Below are 19811 nucleotides of genomic sequence, written 5' to 3' on the forward strand. Positions count from 1 at the left end.
AGATGCCAATAACCATTAGGTTCAAGCAGAGGTGAAGAGAACCCCAAATTACTCTTTACATATATTTTCTTATTACACTGCATTGGAGAGTAAATCCTATCTTCAAAATGAAGAAAGTGAGACAGTGGTAAAAAACATTAATTGATCAAAGCCAGTCAGTTCAACTCATGGGGTTCTCCTGCAAACCCCAGTGTTACCCAGGAAGAGAAATCAACATGAATGGTCAGAGTGCTGAGGAAGAGAGGCAGCAATTGTTTTGTGAGGCTCAGTAAGAGCTTTGGTGCAGTGTTGGCCACCAGAGTTAAAAATTACCAGAAAAATAATTTAGCCTCAGCAAATAAAACTTGAGACCTCTCTGAAATCACATAATGACTCCTCACCTTACTGACTGTGCTCAGGGGCTGTGATTAGGGCTGGGGGATGGGAGAAAAGAAGTGAAACTGAGAACCTTTCATTCTGGAAGAGGTCAGAAACTGTTGTTACTCACTTTCTGAACTAATCTTTGCTTTGGGTTGGAAAAATCCATATACAGGCTGTAATGCATTTCCAAAATGTATGTAGTAAAACTGTAGTCTTAGGAGTTGATTGCTTTGCTTTTGTGTTTATGTGGGGTGTGTGCACGTTTGTGTGTGGGGTGTGTGTGGAAGGCTCTGATGCAATGGTTCCCCGATGAATAGAAGGTGCAGGACTCCTCCAGATACCAAATGCAGGAGGAAGTGCAAAGTCTTGGGCTTTGGATTGTTTTCCTCCTGATAAAATGAAAATGGGGGAAACCTTACATCTGGATAATTTATCTGTAAGTACATTATTAGCATGTTATTAAATTGTGCACAGACTGAGGATGGAGCTCAGTGATAGGACGCTTTCCCTAGTGTGTGCAAGGCCCTGGATTTGACCCACATCATCACAAGAAAACAAAATAAAAATGAAGATAATTATGAATTATTATCAAAAATGTTGAAAACTTAGAGGTTTTGCAGAATTAAGTACTGATGTGACTTTACTGACAAACTTCCACCCTAGTTTATTAAAAATTGGCCAAATGGTGGGCATTCACATTGTTTCCAGGTTATTTCAGCCATTACCTATAATCACCAAATCACTGAAGTGGTAACAGTGGGCCAAGAATTGCATTAAAAGTAAAGTTTGTAAAACAAACTTTAGACTGAAAGAAGTTGTGCAAATAAACTTGGAAGGAAAGACACAAATATGAAATGTACATGTGATAGAAATTTAAAAGGCCTAATTTTAAAAAATAAAAATTTTGCATGTGATTAGTTAAAAAGTTCAATCTTCATGAAAAGCATAAAATAATAAGAAAATGTAGCCCTGCCTTTTCTACCTCTATCACCGTCAAGGTTCTTTCCTCAAATATAACTTACCCCTTCATTATTTTCCATAGTCCTCTTTAAAACCATGTAATTGCATCTGTACAAAATGTAATTATATATTTTAAAAAGATAAATTACATACATTATTTAATTTTTATAGGCCGGAGGCGATGTCATCCATACTGTCTATAATTCTCACATCATAGTCATATTCTCATTGCTACAAATAATGAGAATATTATTTGTAATATATTTTTATTAACTGCTTAGGAGCTTTTTGTCACATCCAACCTAATTTACTTAAACATTGTCCTATAAATAGACATTTACATTGTTTCCAGATTACTTTAGTCAATATTTATAATCACCAAATCTCTAACAGTGTTATTATTGGATCAAGAATTCCATTAAAAATTAGGAATTAACTTTTCTTTGAAGACATAATTATGATGGCTACTAGCTTAGAGTATTCTGTGCTTAAAAATGAGAAAAAAATCAAAGACATTTATGAGTTTTTTCCAACATCAATATAAGTATAAACCAACTTATATTATTACTTTTAAAATAATTAAAAATATTTTCCAAAGCAAAAAGCAGTATCTTTAACATATACAGAGTTTCCACATTCACACTGCCCAATGCCCTTGCATAGGGGGAATAGGGCCTCCACTGCTGAGCAGGAAGTCTGAAAAACATTTTGATCAAAGGGGTCTCCTGAAGTCAAGGGAGTAGGCATTTTTATTCATTGCTGATACGTGTAATATTTTTACTGGAAGATAAAATCAAGATAGGATCAAGCTTAGATTCAATAAGCTATGAAAATGACATTCCCCAAGGTTCATGTCCACAGCAGAGAAAAAGGTAGCCATGGAATGTGGAACCATGCTAGTAAGCTGTGTAACTGGAGTTCCAGGCCAGAGGCCCAACTGCAAGGACACATGTCAGGTCCAGTCACTCACCTTCATATATCAAACAGAGATGAATAGGGGTGAAGTGTAGAGAAAGGAGATTAATTACTGTGGTCATGCCATAGGAAAAGCAAGCACTTCCACCCATCATTTGGTAATAGATGTGAACTTTTGGGTTAAGTACAGTACGAATGGGATAGAGGATGAAAGATTTGCAAAAAGTCCCAGGCAAAGTGTGGCCTAGTTGGTCATTTTCCAAGGGATTCCAGAGGAGTTATTACCCCTGTCATCACCTGAAGGGAACAATCTGTTCACAAAAAGAGTCATTTTTGTCTGGGGAATAGTCTGCCCTATGAAGCTATGGTGCTCCTTTCTTTGGGGGTAGTTTCAGCTCTCCTTGTAAAGATGTTATCCATTAGTCCTGTTCTTCCTGGAACCCCAGGTGATTGCAGGGAAGAAATACTCAGAGAAAAAGAGACAGATGTAACATGGAAGCAGGGATGCCAAGCTTTGCTCCTGGTTTTAGCTAATTGGTAGGCCCAAGCAAGGAATCAGTGATTTCCAGCAAAAGTGATTTCTAAAATATGTGTTAGAGCTGGATAGAGACAATTTGCTTTATTCAGCAAGATTCTCAAAAGGTCTACTGACCTTTAAACAAATGGGGAGAAGGAAACAAGTGTAAACCAATAAGCAAACAAAAGCAAAATTAAAGGTTATAAAGAAGTGCATCCCTATGGATGCAACATTTTTAAAAACTTTACTGAAGAAATCTGGTAACTACTTTGAACATGCTTTCGTTTCTGCCTGCTAATCCGCATCATCCTCTCTATCATTCACTATTGTCTCAATAATTTGTACTACAAACCACTCAAAATTTAGCGACTTAAGAAAACAACCTTTTATTATTTTTCTGCTTGTCCAGGTTGGCTGAGCTGCAGAGTTCTGACTGGCTATGTTTATGATTCACTCACATATCTGGTGGTTTTCATGCAGTTGTCTCAGTTAGCATGTCCTTGGTAAGTTCCATATCCCATAGTCTATGAGGACAACCCAGGAATGTTCTCATGACGACCACAGGAACTGAACACAGGAAGGAAAGATGCACCAAGTTTGTTACTATCCCACCAGCCAAAGTGAGCATGTGCCAAGGTCGTGGTCAGTGGTCAAGACCACTGTACTCCTAAAGACTGCATCTACTGGGAAGCTTGAGAAACTGGGACTGTTAGTGAAATCATACACCACATATTTTTTCTTCTTTGATCCTTTTTTCTTGACTACAACAGTTTTCTCTACTTCCTCATCACAGATCAATAGCCATCTAGCCTTCACGACGTAGCTTTGCCATATCCTTCACAGCCCCTCCTACATTGGGTTATATGACTTTGCTCTATGCTCTCCCAGTACATGGTCTGGCCCTGCCATATAACTGACTGGATTAGAAATACTTACAATGGGTCTATGGCCTGGATTTTATAATTGCCAAAATCACTTTACACACCTTCGCAGGAAGCCTTTAATTTAGAAATATTGCTACAATATTTTCTAAATATATCTAAATTACATTTTAATTAAAAATTAAATTGCTAAAAGTAACTTTAAGTTGCATACAATTAAAATTGTCAAAAGGTAAATGTGAAATATTATCAAATGGGTGGTCCCAAGACTTCTAGGTCAAATGTGATTATTTGAGAGAAGAAAAATTTGTTATGATCTGGGAGGATATATTTCTTTCTCTTAATTTTTAACCTGACTCATGTGTTGCTTCTTTATTAGGAAAGTGAAAATGTGTGGAAAACATCTTACTTCTGTGTGTCTCATGTGGTCAGTGTGTTAGGTTAAAGGAAAATGTTTTTTCCCTGTCTTGGTTCCCGGTGGAATGACATCTTGTGACCACCTTGTGTGACTAGTGCAAAGACTCATCAGAGGGACTTTTTGAAAGGATAGCTGGATTCCTTCACCAATATCCAGGAAGTTGGTCTCCCTAAGCCTCCAATTCGAAGTAGCTACTCAGCAAAATGAAGAAAGAGGAAGGAACTGGTCTCTTCCCGCCCAGAACTCATGGTGAAAACTACCTTGAAGGACTCACCCGCACTCATTTAGGATAACTGTAAAGACCCACGGCAATACCCTCAAAACACACTGAAAGAGTTTGTGGAATATCTCTCCAGAAACTGGATAGTTTTTTTTAATTGTACTTGGTAGCTTTTTTATCTTAAATCTGGAAAATATCTTTTGCAGACCAATATCTACTGTTTTTGAGTACTTCAGTTTTCTTACTCTTTCATTCTAAATCTTTAAGGGTGAAGACATCTTCTAAAGTGTAGCTGAGCTTTGTTTTCACCAAATATGCTGATGAGGAGAGAGAGAGAGAGAAAGAAAAAGGAGGAGGCAGGGTAACTTTGTTGAGGTAATTTATAATTGGATAGTTTGAACAATTTGGCAGGCTCTGGGCTATAGTTTGGTCCTTAGTTTTCTGGTATTTTTCCCTGGGATGATTTAGGACAGGGAACATATTGACTTGATAAGAGTTTGATAAAGGGGTGGTTGTGTGCATGTAGCAGGGATGGGGGCGTGAGGCTCTGGATTGATTGGTTTATATACCAAAGGGAATTGGAATAAACTAACCTTGAAAGAAGCAGTCTCTTTGTGACAAAGGACCATAACATCACAAATACAGAAAATACAGAAGAAAAATATATCCATACAGAAGAGATTCAAAATCAGATTCAAACAATACTTAGAATATACCTGACAAAAAATGTTAACTTTGTATCTTAAAAATTCTCCTTTCCCTCACACACACTACCTAACTCATTGATGATGCTTACAGAGAAACGTGACTTATCTAATTCACAATATTAGTTTAGTTTGAAATCTGTTCTGTTAGTCGAGTTTTTAATGTACCTGCTAATTTCTATGCTAACAGGAGTTCTAAGCAAGCATTGTACCATTTAGCTACTATGCCAGTCCAAATGGGAATTCTAGTAGTAACATGAAATAATTCTCATACTAGAACATTGCTATTTTCTCTGACCTTCCCTTATATTACCATATCACACTCTTAAGGGAAGTTCAGTGCAGCTCTCTCGATTCTTGCATCCAGAGAGAAAAGATGTCAGGCAAGACAAGAAGCAGAGTAGTAAAAATAAAGTTTATTACAATAGAAAAGCCACTTTCAGAGGTGGAAATGGGTCATCTCAGAAAGAAGTCTAGAATGAACTCACTTATACATTGCCCAGGCTTTCATTGAAACCCCATAGGGCTTAGAGCAATCAGGACCTTCCCCAAGACCAGCTAACAGGGAGTGACTGACATAGAAGTTGTGAAAGAATTATGAAATGTCTCAAGAATCAGTTTTCACATGTGATTACCCATGACTACTTTAGAAAAAGCCATGGGGGTAGAAGGGTAGAGAAAATTTAAAAGCACAGTGGGCTTATAATGACATATTAAAGGGTAAAAGACACCTCTAAGTGAAGGTATTCCGTCATAAACTGTTTATACCAGAGCTATTTTCTTCACTTGGAACCAGACGCAGGGGACACAAATACTTTCTAGAGCCAAGTTAGTCTTGAGGAAGATTTTGGCCTCATCAGGCCTTTTCCTTATCAGTTCACACCAGACCTCCTCGCCATGAATCGTATCTGGGTCTCTTTTATGTTTTTCCAGGGCTGTAGAAGGATGTGGACGCAGAAGCCTAGGTTTGAGAAAGCGCAGCTGGCAGTATATAAGCGCAGGTCATAGGGGAACAAGAACAGGGTTGCCAATATGTCATCACCGGGATCTTCCACTCTATGTTCTCTTTTCGTTTGCCCCATTGCTCGTGTCCACCTACCGACTATCAAAATTAGCATTCTTTTTTCAAATTTTGTTGGTGAAATTATCCCAGCAAAGAAATCTCTCCATGAAGACCTCTGTGAGGGTAGAGGTGGATTCAGTGGCGGAATGAGTCCATAGTTATTCAGTCAAAGACTTTGCAACCTCAATGCCTTCGATTGTTTCCAAACTTTTACAAGTCTGTAAAACATAATTTCATCTCTGACATCATGATGTGTTGCTACGGTACTGCCAGGATTCACCCTGGAGTTTTACATTCGAGGCCAGGTTTCCACTTTTCAAATCACTTTCCCATCTTAATGTCATTCTCTTTTTTCCATTTGAGATGCCACCTTTACTTATTTACTTATTTATTTTCATTTTTCTTTTTATCATTCATATGTGCATACAAGGCGTGGGTCATTTCTCCCCCCTGCCCCCACCCCCTCCCTTACCACCCACTCCGCCCCCTCCCTCTCCCCCCCCTCAATACCCAGCAGAAACTATTTTGCCCTTATTTCTAATTTTGTTGTAGAGAGAGTATAAGCAATAATAGGAAGGGACAAGGGTTTTTGTTAGTTGAGATAAGGATAGCTATACAGGGAGTTGACTCACATTGATTTCCTGTGCGTGGGTGTTACCTTCTAGGTTAACTCTTCTTGATCTAACCTTTTCTCTAGTTCCTGGTCCCCTTCTCCTATTGGCCTCAGTTGCTTTAAGGTATCTGCTTTAGTTTCTCTGCATTAAGGGCAACAAATGCTAGCTAGTTTTTTAGGTGTCTTACCAATCCTCACCCCTCCCTTGTGTGCTCTCGCTTTTATCATGTGCTCAAAGTCCAATCCCATTGCTGTGTTTGCCCTTGATCTAATGTCCACATATGAGGGAGAACATACGATTTTTGGTCTTTTGGGCCAGGCTAACCTCACTCAGAATGATGTTCTCCAATTCCATCCATTTACCAGCGAATGATAACATTTCGTTCTTCTTCATGGCTGCATAAAATTCCATTGTGTATAGATACCACATTTTCTTAATCCATTCATCAGTGCTGGGGCATCTTGGCTGTTTCCATAACTTGGCTATTGTGAATTTATTAATGTCATTCTGTTAACTATAGCCCAGTCCCAGGCCCTTCATCTAGAAGTCATGTTGAGCAATGCATCCTCATTCCCTACAACCAGCATGGGTTGGAAAGGGAAGGAATTTTCCCCCAATCCACAAGACCCCATCGGAATCCTTGCCAGGGAAGATAAACTTGAAAGGGTCCTTCTGTGGACCTGGATCTCTAATACCTAAAAGAAGAGTCGTAAGAATCTGTATTCCAACACTAAAATTATGGAACAAATTATTAAGAAAAGAGAAAGGAGAATGAAGAAGACACAGTTGATATGTGGAGTGAAAGAGGCAGGAGAATTCATGATGACTTTCTTTTCTTTTCATTTATTCTTCTGGAAATAAAAATTTCTCCACTTCAGGATCCACAGGACTTCCTTGCAATCTTTTATTTTCCTCCTTCCATATAATTTTTGCAATTCATATATTATTCTGTTGGCTTTAGCAAAAGAATCTTGACATTGTCAGGTACTGAAGTACTGATACACCAGCAGGAAGAAGGGACCAGGATGATGACGTGGTTCAGATCAAGGTCACATGAGGAAGACGAAAGACCAAATTCTTTATCCTGTGATTAGAAACTTGATGGGTGGGCAGTCAAGCACTGGAGGACCATCATTTAAAACTCATGATTATAGTTTTTCTGTGTGTCACAGATGCTATCCTTGGATGTAGGCTGCGAACCACAGAGAGAATGATTTTGACTTATGAAACAGAAGATCTGAGTTGACCCACAATGGTTTGTGAGTTCCCAGTACACAGAAATCCATGTAATCAGGTAAGCTCTACAGCTCCTGGATTCTGTTCTAGACACCAGTAAAGATAGTCAATGTGGTTGTGTTTATTAGACTTCCACCATCAGGGTGTGATTGTACTCATTTCCTATCATCCTTGTGAACACTCAATGTAGATTTTCATTGTTGCTAATTGAGTGATTCAGTTCACATTTTCTCTTCTGTGAATCTACTGACTAATTTGTCAACACACCCAATGTTTGTGTATATTGAATGAGTATATTTACTAGAAATATTTTCCTTGTCCACTTACCATGCTTTCTCCTTATTTGTCACTTATCTTTAAACTTTAAGTTGTATTTAGTCACAGAAAAGTTTTAAATTTACATGTAGAAAAAAAACGACAATCCTTATTCTGTGTAAATTTCACTTAATGCTTATTGGAAGACATTCCTGACATCAGTGATATAAAGAAATTGTTTCAGTTTAATAGTTCTATATTTCTTTTCAAACTTTTCCATTTAGATGCTTAATCCATGGGTAGTTTATTCTTTTTTATATATATAACATAATGAACTGACTCTTTTTCTACAAATAAATCACCAGGTTATAAAACAGTTCTGACTGAGTAATGTTCATCTTTCTCACTAGTATGAAATGTTATTTTTATTATCTATTAAATTCAAATATACTGGTATATTTCAGAATTAATTCTATTTTATCAATATGTTAGTCTGAACTTTATCAAAATGTAATTCTTTTGTAAGTTTTGTCATTTTATAGCCCGTGTTAAATTTTAGTGCAACAAATACTTCTCACTTTTCTCTTCAAAACCTATTTGGGTTCAGACTGAGATTTTCTATTTTTGGATTGAAGTTGGTAATTCATTTGTTGTTTTTATTTCAAAAGATTTTCAGATTCTTGCTGAGTTTGCATGGAGAAAAATTTGTCTTTAAAATATTGAATTTTTTCCAGGATGCATTCTGGATCTCCATTTATTTTGTGTCTTTCTAATGTCCTTCAGTTGACTTTGATATTCTTATTGAATCTTTCTTTTTAAATATATTACAAAGTAGATTTTGCTGTTTTAAATGGACTACTTTGAAAAAATATACTTACTAATCAATTCTTGATTCTACATAGAGAAAACTACCCAATTGCATACGTATGTGTATATGTACATATATATATGTATGTGTACATATATATATATATATATATATCAGTATTGGGGATTGAACTCAGGGAAAGAACTCTTGAGCCATGGCGCAGTCCTTTTGCTTTCAGCTTGACTTTGAGATAGGGACTTACTAACTTTTCCACGGTCTTCAGCCACAATCTTCTTCTCTCTGCATCTTAAGTAGTTAGGATGACAGGAGTGCATAATGACTGTTTTAAAGCTAGTAATTATATTTTTACTGTTATTCTCTTGCATTTGTTAGGATATCATTTGGAAAAAGTCAATTCTTTCAAATATTCATACCTGTGCATTTTTTGGTCTTTTTATCCCCCTGGAGCTGGAATTCAATCCAGGGCATTATGTATGCTAGATAAACACTCCACCACTACACTGCATCACCAGCCTTATTTTCGGTCTTGATGCATTGGCACATGTCAGGGTGGCATGTGCTCTCTCCTTCAGTGTCTGAATTCAGAATAAGGGCCATAATTCTCCAAACTTTGCATCTTGATGGAAATTCTGAAAGTCAACATAGGGCATATATCTTCACTGCTTTGGTACAGGTTTATAATACAGATATCTCTGATCTGAAGGTTTTGTAGAACTTGCTGTGACTACCTTGCATATTGATGCATGATTTAAGTATTGGAATATGGGATTAATTTGGACTAGTAGGTTCAAAAATGTTCTCTTCTTGAAAAAATATGTATCTAATGAGTTTTCAAGAAACTTAATAATAATCATAAACTTTCTTTGTGGTTTCTAGAACGTTTTCCCAATTAATAGTTCCAAGTGGATCAAAATAATTTAGATTCTTAGTTTAATTATTCTCTAAATAGATGCATGAATCCTGATTTTTTTCATTATTTTCCCTCTTATTTCTCTGGGCTGATTGTTTTCATTTGTTTCAGTGGACCAACTTCTTATATGGTGTTTCATGGTCTCTGGTTAATGTTGCTTTATTTTTCTATTAGAATTTAACCCAAAACATCATCACCTAGGACTTAAGACACTCTTTGTTAATATCACTGCATTTAAGTTCTTATAATCCCAGCATTTTATTTTGTCATAACTATTGAAACAGTAATTTAGAAGAAATACTTCATTTTTAGAGAAATTATCTCTGGAAAAGTCTTACTCTTTAATGCACACATTAAATTTTATATAAAAACTCATATTAACCAACAAATGGGGAATTTTTCCCTTTTTTCATTATATTTGGGAAGTCACTAAAAATGCTACACATTTCTCAATCTCTTCTTCAGAAACTTTTATGATAAATAATCAATATGTCTTATTGTCCATAAATTTTTTATGGTTGTTTATTTAAGACAGGATCTTGCTACATACCTGAGGTTGGCATTGAACTCAGGATCCTCCTGCCCTAGCTCCTGGACTTCTGGAACTACATACATGTGCACTATACCATCACACTGAGCAATAAATTCCTACAATGATGTGAAGTATATGACTCTAGATAATTAAATACTTTTAATGGTTTAATAAAAGAATAAAATATTCATTATAAACTTGTTATTATTATGCAAATTTTAGTAAGGGGCGATTTCAATCATTTTACTTTTACTTTCCAATAGGAAATGAGATGCTTAATATGAAACTATCAGAGGAGACTTTGCACAAATAGGTGTAGAGTTGAAATAACACCAGTTTTAAGTATTTCAGAAAATTATGATTAATATCACACAATCTCACATATAGTAACACATATCATGAGAAATTTTTTTGTGTGTTAAAATAATTTCTCAAGAATGTTTTGGGAGATGTAAGTCTATTTTTGGTTTATATATATGTATGTATACTAAATCTTCACACTACTTAAGAACTTCCTTTCCTTTCCCTGCCTTTCTTATAATATAATGCTAATGCCTTTTCTAAAAAAAAAAAAAGACAAATCAAAAAACAAACAAGCAAAAAAAAAACATCCTTGAGGGTGATTCAAGAGAGAGAGGCCAAACACATAAGCATTCTCTCTGGGATGAGGATTAAGTTCACTGCTCTGCTATTGATTAGTATCGTCCAGCACCATAACTACTTTCTATGTCAAGGAGAGGTGGTTTTTCTCCTGTGACTCCCACAGGCCATGCTGGTCTTCTCAGCACAGAACTTGACTCTGCTTCCCCAAATCCGTCTGGACTCTGAAGATGCCTCATGTTTCTTGTTAACCTTTATCACTTCACCACCAAAAATGAACGTAATGACTTAATGACATTTTCCATGTTCTTATAAGGAGTCTTTGTAAAGTCATTAAAGTCATTATCTTCTTTGGTTCAAGACAAATGAAAAAAAATGAAAGAAAGAAAGAAAAGAGGGAGGGAGGGAGAGTTACAGAGAGAGAGAGAGCCCACAGAATGAGCTGGAAGGAATGGGAGAGAGAAATAATAAGCAGAAATCGATAGGAAAAATGGACTTCCTAAAGAAGAGTGGGGAAATAGGCAACTTGTTACCAATTTAGTCTATCCTGATATTTGAAGGTCTAGGAGGCAATTCTCAATTTTTTTCTTGGTCACTATCAGAACTACATTCTCAGCTTTTGGGATACTGAGCTGAATGCCAGAAGTCTCTGGAGAGATGATCATATAGTGACTGACAAGGGAAAATACATAGAGAGCTGTTCAAACTTTTTCCCAGAGAATAGGAACTTATGATACTGAGAAGAAAATAGAAGTTATAAAATGCACCAGAGATAATATGATACTAAGACATTTCAGAACCACACTGACCACACTGTAATGACCAATGTGAAAGATACATAATTATTGAATCAGTGTCTTTTTTTTTATTTGCATTGTCTAAATCCTTTAAGACAGAACAATATTGCCTTAGTAACTGAAGAAAATATATATTGGACACATCTGTTGTTTATCCTGCATTATTTCAAAACATAATTTGCTTGTGCTGACATGCAAAGTTGTCTTCAATTTAATGAATATGCTATAGTTTTCACAGATTTTCTATAAAAAGATCTATTTAAATTAGTTTTCAAGACTGTAGATTGTTAGGTATAGAAAAAATATCCAATACTAATAAAATACATTAACATAATATCTTTCTGATTAAAAATCTAGATATTTACATAATGAAATCTGACCCACAAAGCCAGCAAAATGACACTCATTTCCCATATTCAATTGATAATATCAATAAAACATTAAAAAGAGTGCATTAGGACATTCTTAGTTACTTTAATTATTTATCAGGTTTCATGTCATGCACTTCAATGACCCAATTAATATATTATAATAGCTCCATTCCTCATCAGGTACAGTCACATTAAAATTAAAGATGCTCTGACTATAACAAAGGTTGGTCTTATTTAATACACTATCTTACAGGAGAGAGAAAGGAAAGTAACAAGGAACCTACCTAAATGTGCTTACTGCTTAACCATACCTGGACATGTGGATTGCATGTATTTTAATCACAATTTCACAGATAGGAAAGAGATGGTGACAGATAACATAATTTTCACAAGATTACTTATCTATTAAAATCAATGCTTAAAAGCCAGAGTGATGGTGCAAACCTGTAATCCAAGCATGTAGATAGCTGAGGAAGGAAGGCCAGCCTGGTCTACACAGCAGGATCCTGTCTCAGAATAAACAAGCAGAGATAAATCCCAAAAGCAATGCCTGTATTTTAACTGTGGGAATTCTGTCCTGACCTTTAATCTACCTAACATTCTGTTCTTTCCTTCATCTATACATTTTAATAAGATTCATTTTCTAACTGGAAGACCTAATTCATTAATAATTATAATTTCAGATCTATTTTATTTTAAAGACATTTTGCTATGGTTGTTTTCTATTTGTTTCATTTGTTTGATGTTTTGTGTCTTTTCTGGACTTCAGTTCATTTGACTTTTTGCTACTATACTTTTTTTTGTATTAATCTTGAAAGCTCTATACTCTATCAACATTCCTTCAGTTGTTAAAAATGGCAACATTTGTTCTTTATGTATCAAAGTGTAATCTGTTTAGGTCCTTTTAATACATTGTCAGATAATGAATATTTCTATTGTTTGTTACTTGTGCTGGTTCTTGCCTGTGATGTCTTATCTTAGGCTTGACAAACGCTGTATTTGAAATGTGATTATAGAAATAACTGGACTTAGAGATCATTATTCTTCTTAATAGAAGGCTTCTGTTTCCTTCTACCAACACCTCGTTACTAGATCACCCAGGAAATCCCTTTAATCTAATTTTAATGTGTGAGGTAATTCAAAATTGGGCTGTAGTCAGCTCTCAAGAGGTCAGATGGATGCCTAATTTGTAATGCTTCAGTTTGCGTAAGAGTTTAGAAAGAAATCTCTTGGCTATTTTACACTTCAATTGGTCTGTCTCTCAGCTCCACAAGCCTCTCTAATACCTGTGGAATATTTAAATACCAAAGTGAAAGTAGTCTCCCATGCCTGACTCTAATCTCTGGGTTTCCACTATCAACCAAATTCTGGTGCAAGATTCTGCATGGTTTTATTAATAGTCTATTTCCTACAAGTTTCTGTACATATACATATATATACACATATATATGTACATTATGCATGCACATTCAAATATGTGTGAATCATATATATATATATGTGATTGTCCTCCAAATCTCATATGATATAGGCTTAATCCTCAGGGTGGAGCTCCTGGAAGATGGTGGAAACTTTAAGAGGTGGGAATAGTGGGATAATGGGAGTCTTTGGGTCACTGGGTAGGTGCCCTCAAAGGGTACTGTGTGATCTCTGTCTTCCTCTTCCTCTTCCTCATTTTCACTGCCCAGGCATGACATGATGAGCTTTTCTCCACTGTGCACTCCTGCCTGGTAGGAGTCTTATCACAGAGCCGGGTAGTTATGACTGAAACCTCTGAACTGTGAGCCAAAATAACCCGTTTTTCTTTATAAGATGATTACTTCAGTGTTGTTAGAGTGGCATAAGTTTAAATAACAACAAGGAAATATTTTTCCTACTCTTCAAGACTTACGAAGTCACTTCTGAATTTCTAAAGCTAAAATAGTCATCATTAAGAATGTACATATTTGGGCTAAGATCTGTCTTAAATGGTAGAGTGCCTGCCTAGCAAACACCACAATGTCCCAAGTACAAACCCTAGGACCACAAAAAAAAGGTTGTGTTAATTCAGACAGAAATATGGTAACTAAATAGAAAGAGAAGGTATGCATAGCATTTTATTTATATTGTACTACGGCACTTTCAGTGTAATTTAATTACTCTTGGTTAATTTATGTTTGTCACCCTGTCTGCTCTCCAGAACAATGTTCATAGTTTCAAAATTGCATGTAATGTTTTCTGACATTAGCCTGGCACAAAATAGGTGTTCAATAAATATCCTTTTAAGGTGAATTTGCTTATGTATTTGTAAAAATATTACTGATGTAGCTGCTGTTTCCTTGTAATTCTAAATTGAATCCTGATGAGGATTTTTTTTTCTTCTTGGCAGAATGTGGTATTTTAAATAAGCCATCCACTTCAAATTTAAATTTAGCAAAGTATTTTCTACGTTACATTTTTAGGGGAGAGTGAGACATGCAATTTGCTGTATTGCTACATCAAAGGTGAATATTTAAAACCACTTTGTTGCATTGGGGAGAGAGCTAGACAGATTTAGCTTGGTTTTAGAATATAAGCTCCATTCAGAACCAGAATTACTTTGTAGAACAATCAAAATAAAGAACCATAAACAACCATGGAAGAACATGTATTTCTTTCCAAAGTCAAGATAAAAGTTCCTTACCCACTTTAATGCTTGGGCAGCTGGAAAGACTGGTTTTTACCATCTAAAATATTTTAAGCTCAGATGTTGTTTGATGCTTTGCTAAATTGTTAAAAAAAAAACTGTGTAAATGACATATACAGAGATTTATAATAAACTCCACTAACAATTTATTTGCTTTATTTCACCTTACCTTTTCCTCCACTGAATTTTACTGTCTAATGTCAAAAACAATACATCCTGATAGGATATAATTCCTTTTCTTTCTTATGAAAGTCTGTAAGTTCTGTTTTTTAGGTATGGTCCCAAATGCTTTTCCATCAAAATGATCCACTAGGATATAAGAATTTAACTGTAAATACAGCCTTCACTCCTTATTCCAAGAACCCACTTGTTTGGAAAGCCAGACTTTGAGATAATGATTTATCTGAGTGAGGAATCTCCACTCATTGACCTCAGTTGTCTATGCTTTCCTCTGCTTGTTTTGTATTAATGATTTTATTTATTTTCATGTTTGTTTTATACAAGTATGCAAATTACATATCCAAATTCCCATAAAGAGTTGCCCAATGACACTGGGGAAGGGTTCAATAAGTTGTTCCATAAAGGGACCTCACAGACCTCTCATGCCCAGACTGGTCCTTGTTCTCAGAGGTGGTTTCTAATGTTTGATGATACAACTTTCTTTTCTGCTAGTCTACTTCTGGTTTATTTCTGCTCTGTACAAATGTGGATTTCTTCTATCTTAGAGACTTAGAGTCTGCCCACTAGTGGATGATATTTGGATCTGCCCTTATTTTTCGTATATATTTATAGGACTTTGAGAAATTCTAGCAAATCACACCTACTTCTTTGTAACCAAATTATGTGGATGGTTTTGAGTATACCAAATAAAATAAAAAGAAGCTGTGTCTTTGTTGACTGAAGGTCTGGTTTAAGTGGTACAGAGCCTGCTTTACAAATCCTGTTTTATAATTGCAAAGCCCTAAATTCAAACCCAATCCCACTCAAATATAAATAGATAGATAGATGACAGATAAAAAGATAGATTGACAGATAGGTTTCTGTACCTTTGTGATGCCTTTGCCACTCATTCTTGAGAATAATTTTAAAGCCAAAATCAGAGTTCTTTTTGTCTGAAAGAACTCACATTCCTTTAATTATTAGGGTTACTTTTTGCCATTTATATTTCAAAGTATTTTCTGTTTAAACACGTAGTCTAAAGTATAACTTTCGTGTCTTTACGTTGCACAACATTGCAAATTCAGCTAGTACAATTGAACTGCACAATGAAAAACTCCATAGAAGTAGAGAGTAGAGCAATACCTGACCAGGGGTCAAGAGGAGAGCAAAATGAAGAATTCCTTTTTAATGAGCATACAATTTCAGTTCTACAAAATGAGCGAGTACTGGAGATCTGACCCAGAATATTATGACTATACTTTACAATATCACATTGTACACTTAAAATATGTGAAGATGCTAGCTCTCACACCAAATGTTCTTACCACTACATTAAAAATGGTGACATTTATGCTATACAATAGTATGCACCTGCTATGCACAATTCCACATTCTTAATATTACATTACCCACTTCAACTACGGTCTGAAGATGTTGAGTTGAAAATTTCAGAAATGATAAGTTTTAAATTATGTGTTATTCAAACTGCCCTGATGAAATCTCGTGCTGTGTCATTCTGTGCATCTGAGGCATAAATAATCAATTCCCTTCCTCAGCGTATCCATGCAGTGCACACTGCCTGTTCATCAGTCACATAATATCCATTTTGGTAATTAAATCAACTGTTGTAGACTCACAGGACTTGTGATCAAATACCTATATTTCACTTATACATAGTGCAAGAGTAGTGGTGCTGATGTCTCAGTTATGCCAAAGAGATGTTGTAAAGAGTTTTAAGTGAAAAGTAAAAGTTCTCAATTTAAGAAGGACAGAAAAACATCTTATGACAAAGTAGCTACTATTTCAAAGAAGAACAAATCTGTTGTTAATGAAATTGTGAAGCATGAAAGGGAAATTTATGCTAATTTGACCTGAAAATGTTACAGCCACATTACGTGAAAAAGCTTAGCTAAGATGGAAAAAGCAAAACAGTGATTCCAAGATGGCGGCTAGAGGGAGGAAGCAGAAAGCGTACCTCCCAAAGTAAAATCTTGGACAGATGCTGGAGACACACCTTACAGGAAAAACTACCAAGAAGAGGCAAAACTTTGACTCCTCCACACCTCCAGCCTGCGCAGAGCATCTCCACTTCACATTAAATGGAGAAACCAGGAGGGCTCCCATGCCACCACTGGACACCAGTGCCCAGATGCCTTGGGAAAGGCAGACCACAAGGTGAGCGAAACGGCATGCAGTACTCCCACAAACAACCCTGGGCCAGATCAGCATAGCCCCCTGGACAGATCGACCCTCACCCAGGGAAAAAAAAAGAAACTGAGTAATAAGCAATAACAACAAAAAAGACACTTAGCAAAGAGGGCAGGGCCACCTGAGCACTGAAGAGAGAGGAGGGGAAATCCCTCACAGAACTGTAAATAAACAAGCCGGGCTGGAGAAGGCAGGAGCAACAGCACACACCCAGCAATCAAGAGCGGGAAAGCTTATAAAAGTGGCGGTGGGAGGAAAACTCCACAGGAGAGGGGGGAAGACCCACTTCCCACGTGAGCTATAAATAAACACACAGGCCTGAGAAAGTGGGTGCAGTGTCACCTCCCCCAGTGTGCTTGGAAAGGGGAAAGCTTGTAGCAGAGGCTCGCACACAGGAGAACTCTGAGTAAACAAAGCCTGTGGGGCCAGGTGAGTGTTAAGCTCACTCCTGAGATCTGCATAAATAACGCCGCCAGCAACAGCAGGCTGACAGCAGCGGGCAGGTGAGCCACAGCCTCAGATACCATTCACAGAACTGTCTCCACACTTTTTTTTTCTCTCTTCCTTTGATGAGACAACAACTGAACTACACCTGCATGCTAAAAAACTTACTGAAACTGTATTGCATTTGAACTTGGCACACTTTGTGGTGTTTTTGTTTTATTTTGTTGGTTTTTATCCCCTTTGATGAGACAACGAAATAACTACTTCTGAGACAGCATCTCCAGGAGGCTGGGGGACTAACACCAAAATTATTAAGACTGAAACTTTATTGCATTTGAATTTGGAGATTTTTTTTTTCAATGCTTTCTCTGTCTCTCTAATGCTTGTTTAGCTTACTGTTGATTAGTATACTATCTCTTCCTGTTTATGTCTTTGAAACTTTGTTTGTTTGTTTGTTTCACTTGTTTGATTATTTGTTTTTCCATTTTTCTTTAACTTCTTTGCTTTCCCTCTCCTCTTACCCTTCCATCCTAAATATCACCATTGTTAACATTACAAGTTAGAAAATACTTAATTGCACACAGTACAGGGAACATAACAACACCAAGGGCAATGATGGGAAGACAGAAAAAACAGGTTTCCCCAGAGCAAAAAATTAGTACAGGAACCAAAGGTAAATGAAGAAAACAGATACTCAGATCCAGACTCCAACAAAATGAAGATAAACTATGCCAGAGAACCCAATGAAGCCCACAAGAATAATCTAAAAGAAGAAATACTACAAGTAATCAATGAGAATTTTATAGAGATGATACTAGATATGGTCAAGAAAAATGTACAGAAGACACTCAAGAAATTCCAAGACAACAAAAATAGAGAATTTGAGAAAGCGCAAGAAAAAATAAAAGAAACCATAGAAGCACTGTATAAACACCAAAGTGAAACAAAGAACATGATTAATAAAGAGATAAATGAACTCAGGGTGAAAATAAACAACATTAAAGAGGAAGGGACTTAGGATATGGAAAACATCAGAAAAAAGAACAAAACAGAATTGCAAAACAAAATGGAAGGCCAATCCAGTAGAACAGAACAAACAGAAGACAGAATCTCAGAACTAGAGGTGAAATGGTAATTAAAGGAAAAACTGAAGAACTATTAGTTAAACAACTCAAGACCTGTGAAAAGAAAATGCAAGAACTCACTGACTCCATCAAAAGACCAAACTTGAGAATCATGGGCATCGAAGAAGGAGAACAGGTGCAAGTGAAGGGAATGTGTAATATATTCAACAAAATAATAACAGAAAATTTCCCAAATCTAGAGAAAGATATTCCCATACAGATGCAAGAGGCCTCCAGGACACCAAACAGATGAGACCAAATAGAACTACACCACGAAATATTATCATTAAAACAATGAGTACAGAGACCTGAGAAAGAAGATTGAAGGCTGTAAGAGAGAAAAAAAAATAACATACAAAGGTAAACCCATCAAAATCACAGCAGTCTTCTCAACAGAAACATTAAAAGCAAGAAGAGTGTGGGGTGAGATCTTCCAGGCACTGAATGAAAATAACTTCAACCCTAGGATACTCTACCCAGCAAAACTATCATTCAAAATAGATGGAGCAATAAAAGTCTTCCATGATAAGCAGAAACTAAAACAATATGTGACCACAAAGCCACCACTACAAAGATTCTTCAAGGGATTCTGCACACAGAAAGTGAAACCCAACATAATCATGAAAGGACAGGAAGCACCAAACTACAGGAAAAGAAAAAGCAAGAAAGTAGAGAGTAACCTCAACTTAGGTACACACAATCAAACCTTCAAACAACTAAATGACAGGAATCACCACATACCTATCAGTACTAACGCTTAATGTTAATGGACTTAATTCACCCATCAAAAGGCACCGCTTGACAAAATGGATTAAAAAGGAAGATCCAACAATTTGTTGCTTACAGGAGACACATCTCACTGACAGAAATAAGCATAGGCTTAGGATGAAAGGTTAGAAGAAGATTTACCAAGCCAATGGCCCCCAAAAACAGGCAGGAGCAGCAATACTTATCTCTGACAAAGTAGACTTCAAACCTACATTGATCAAATGAGATAAAGACGGCCATTCCATACTAATAAAGGGGAAA

Source organism: Castor canadensis, chromosome 17 (genome assembly GCF_047511655.1).
Source record: "Castor canadensis chromosome 17, mCasCan1.hap1v2, whole genome shotgun sequence".
NCBI classification, from domain to species: domain Eukaryota; kingdom Metazoa; phylum Chordata; class Mammalia; order Rodentia; family Castoridae; genus Castor; species Castor canadensis.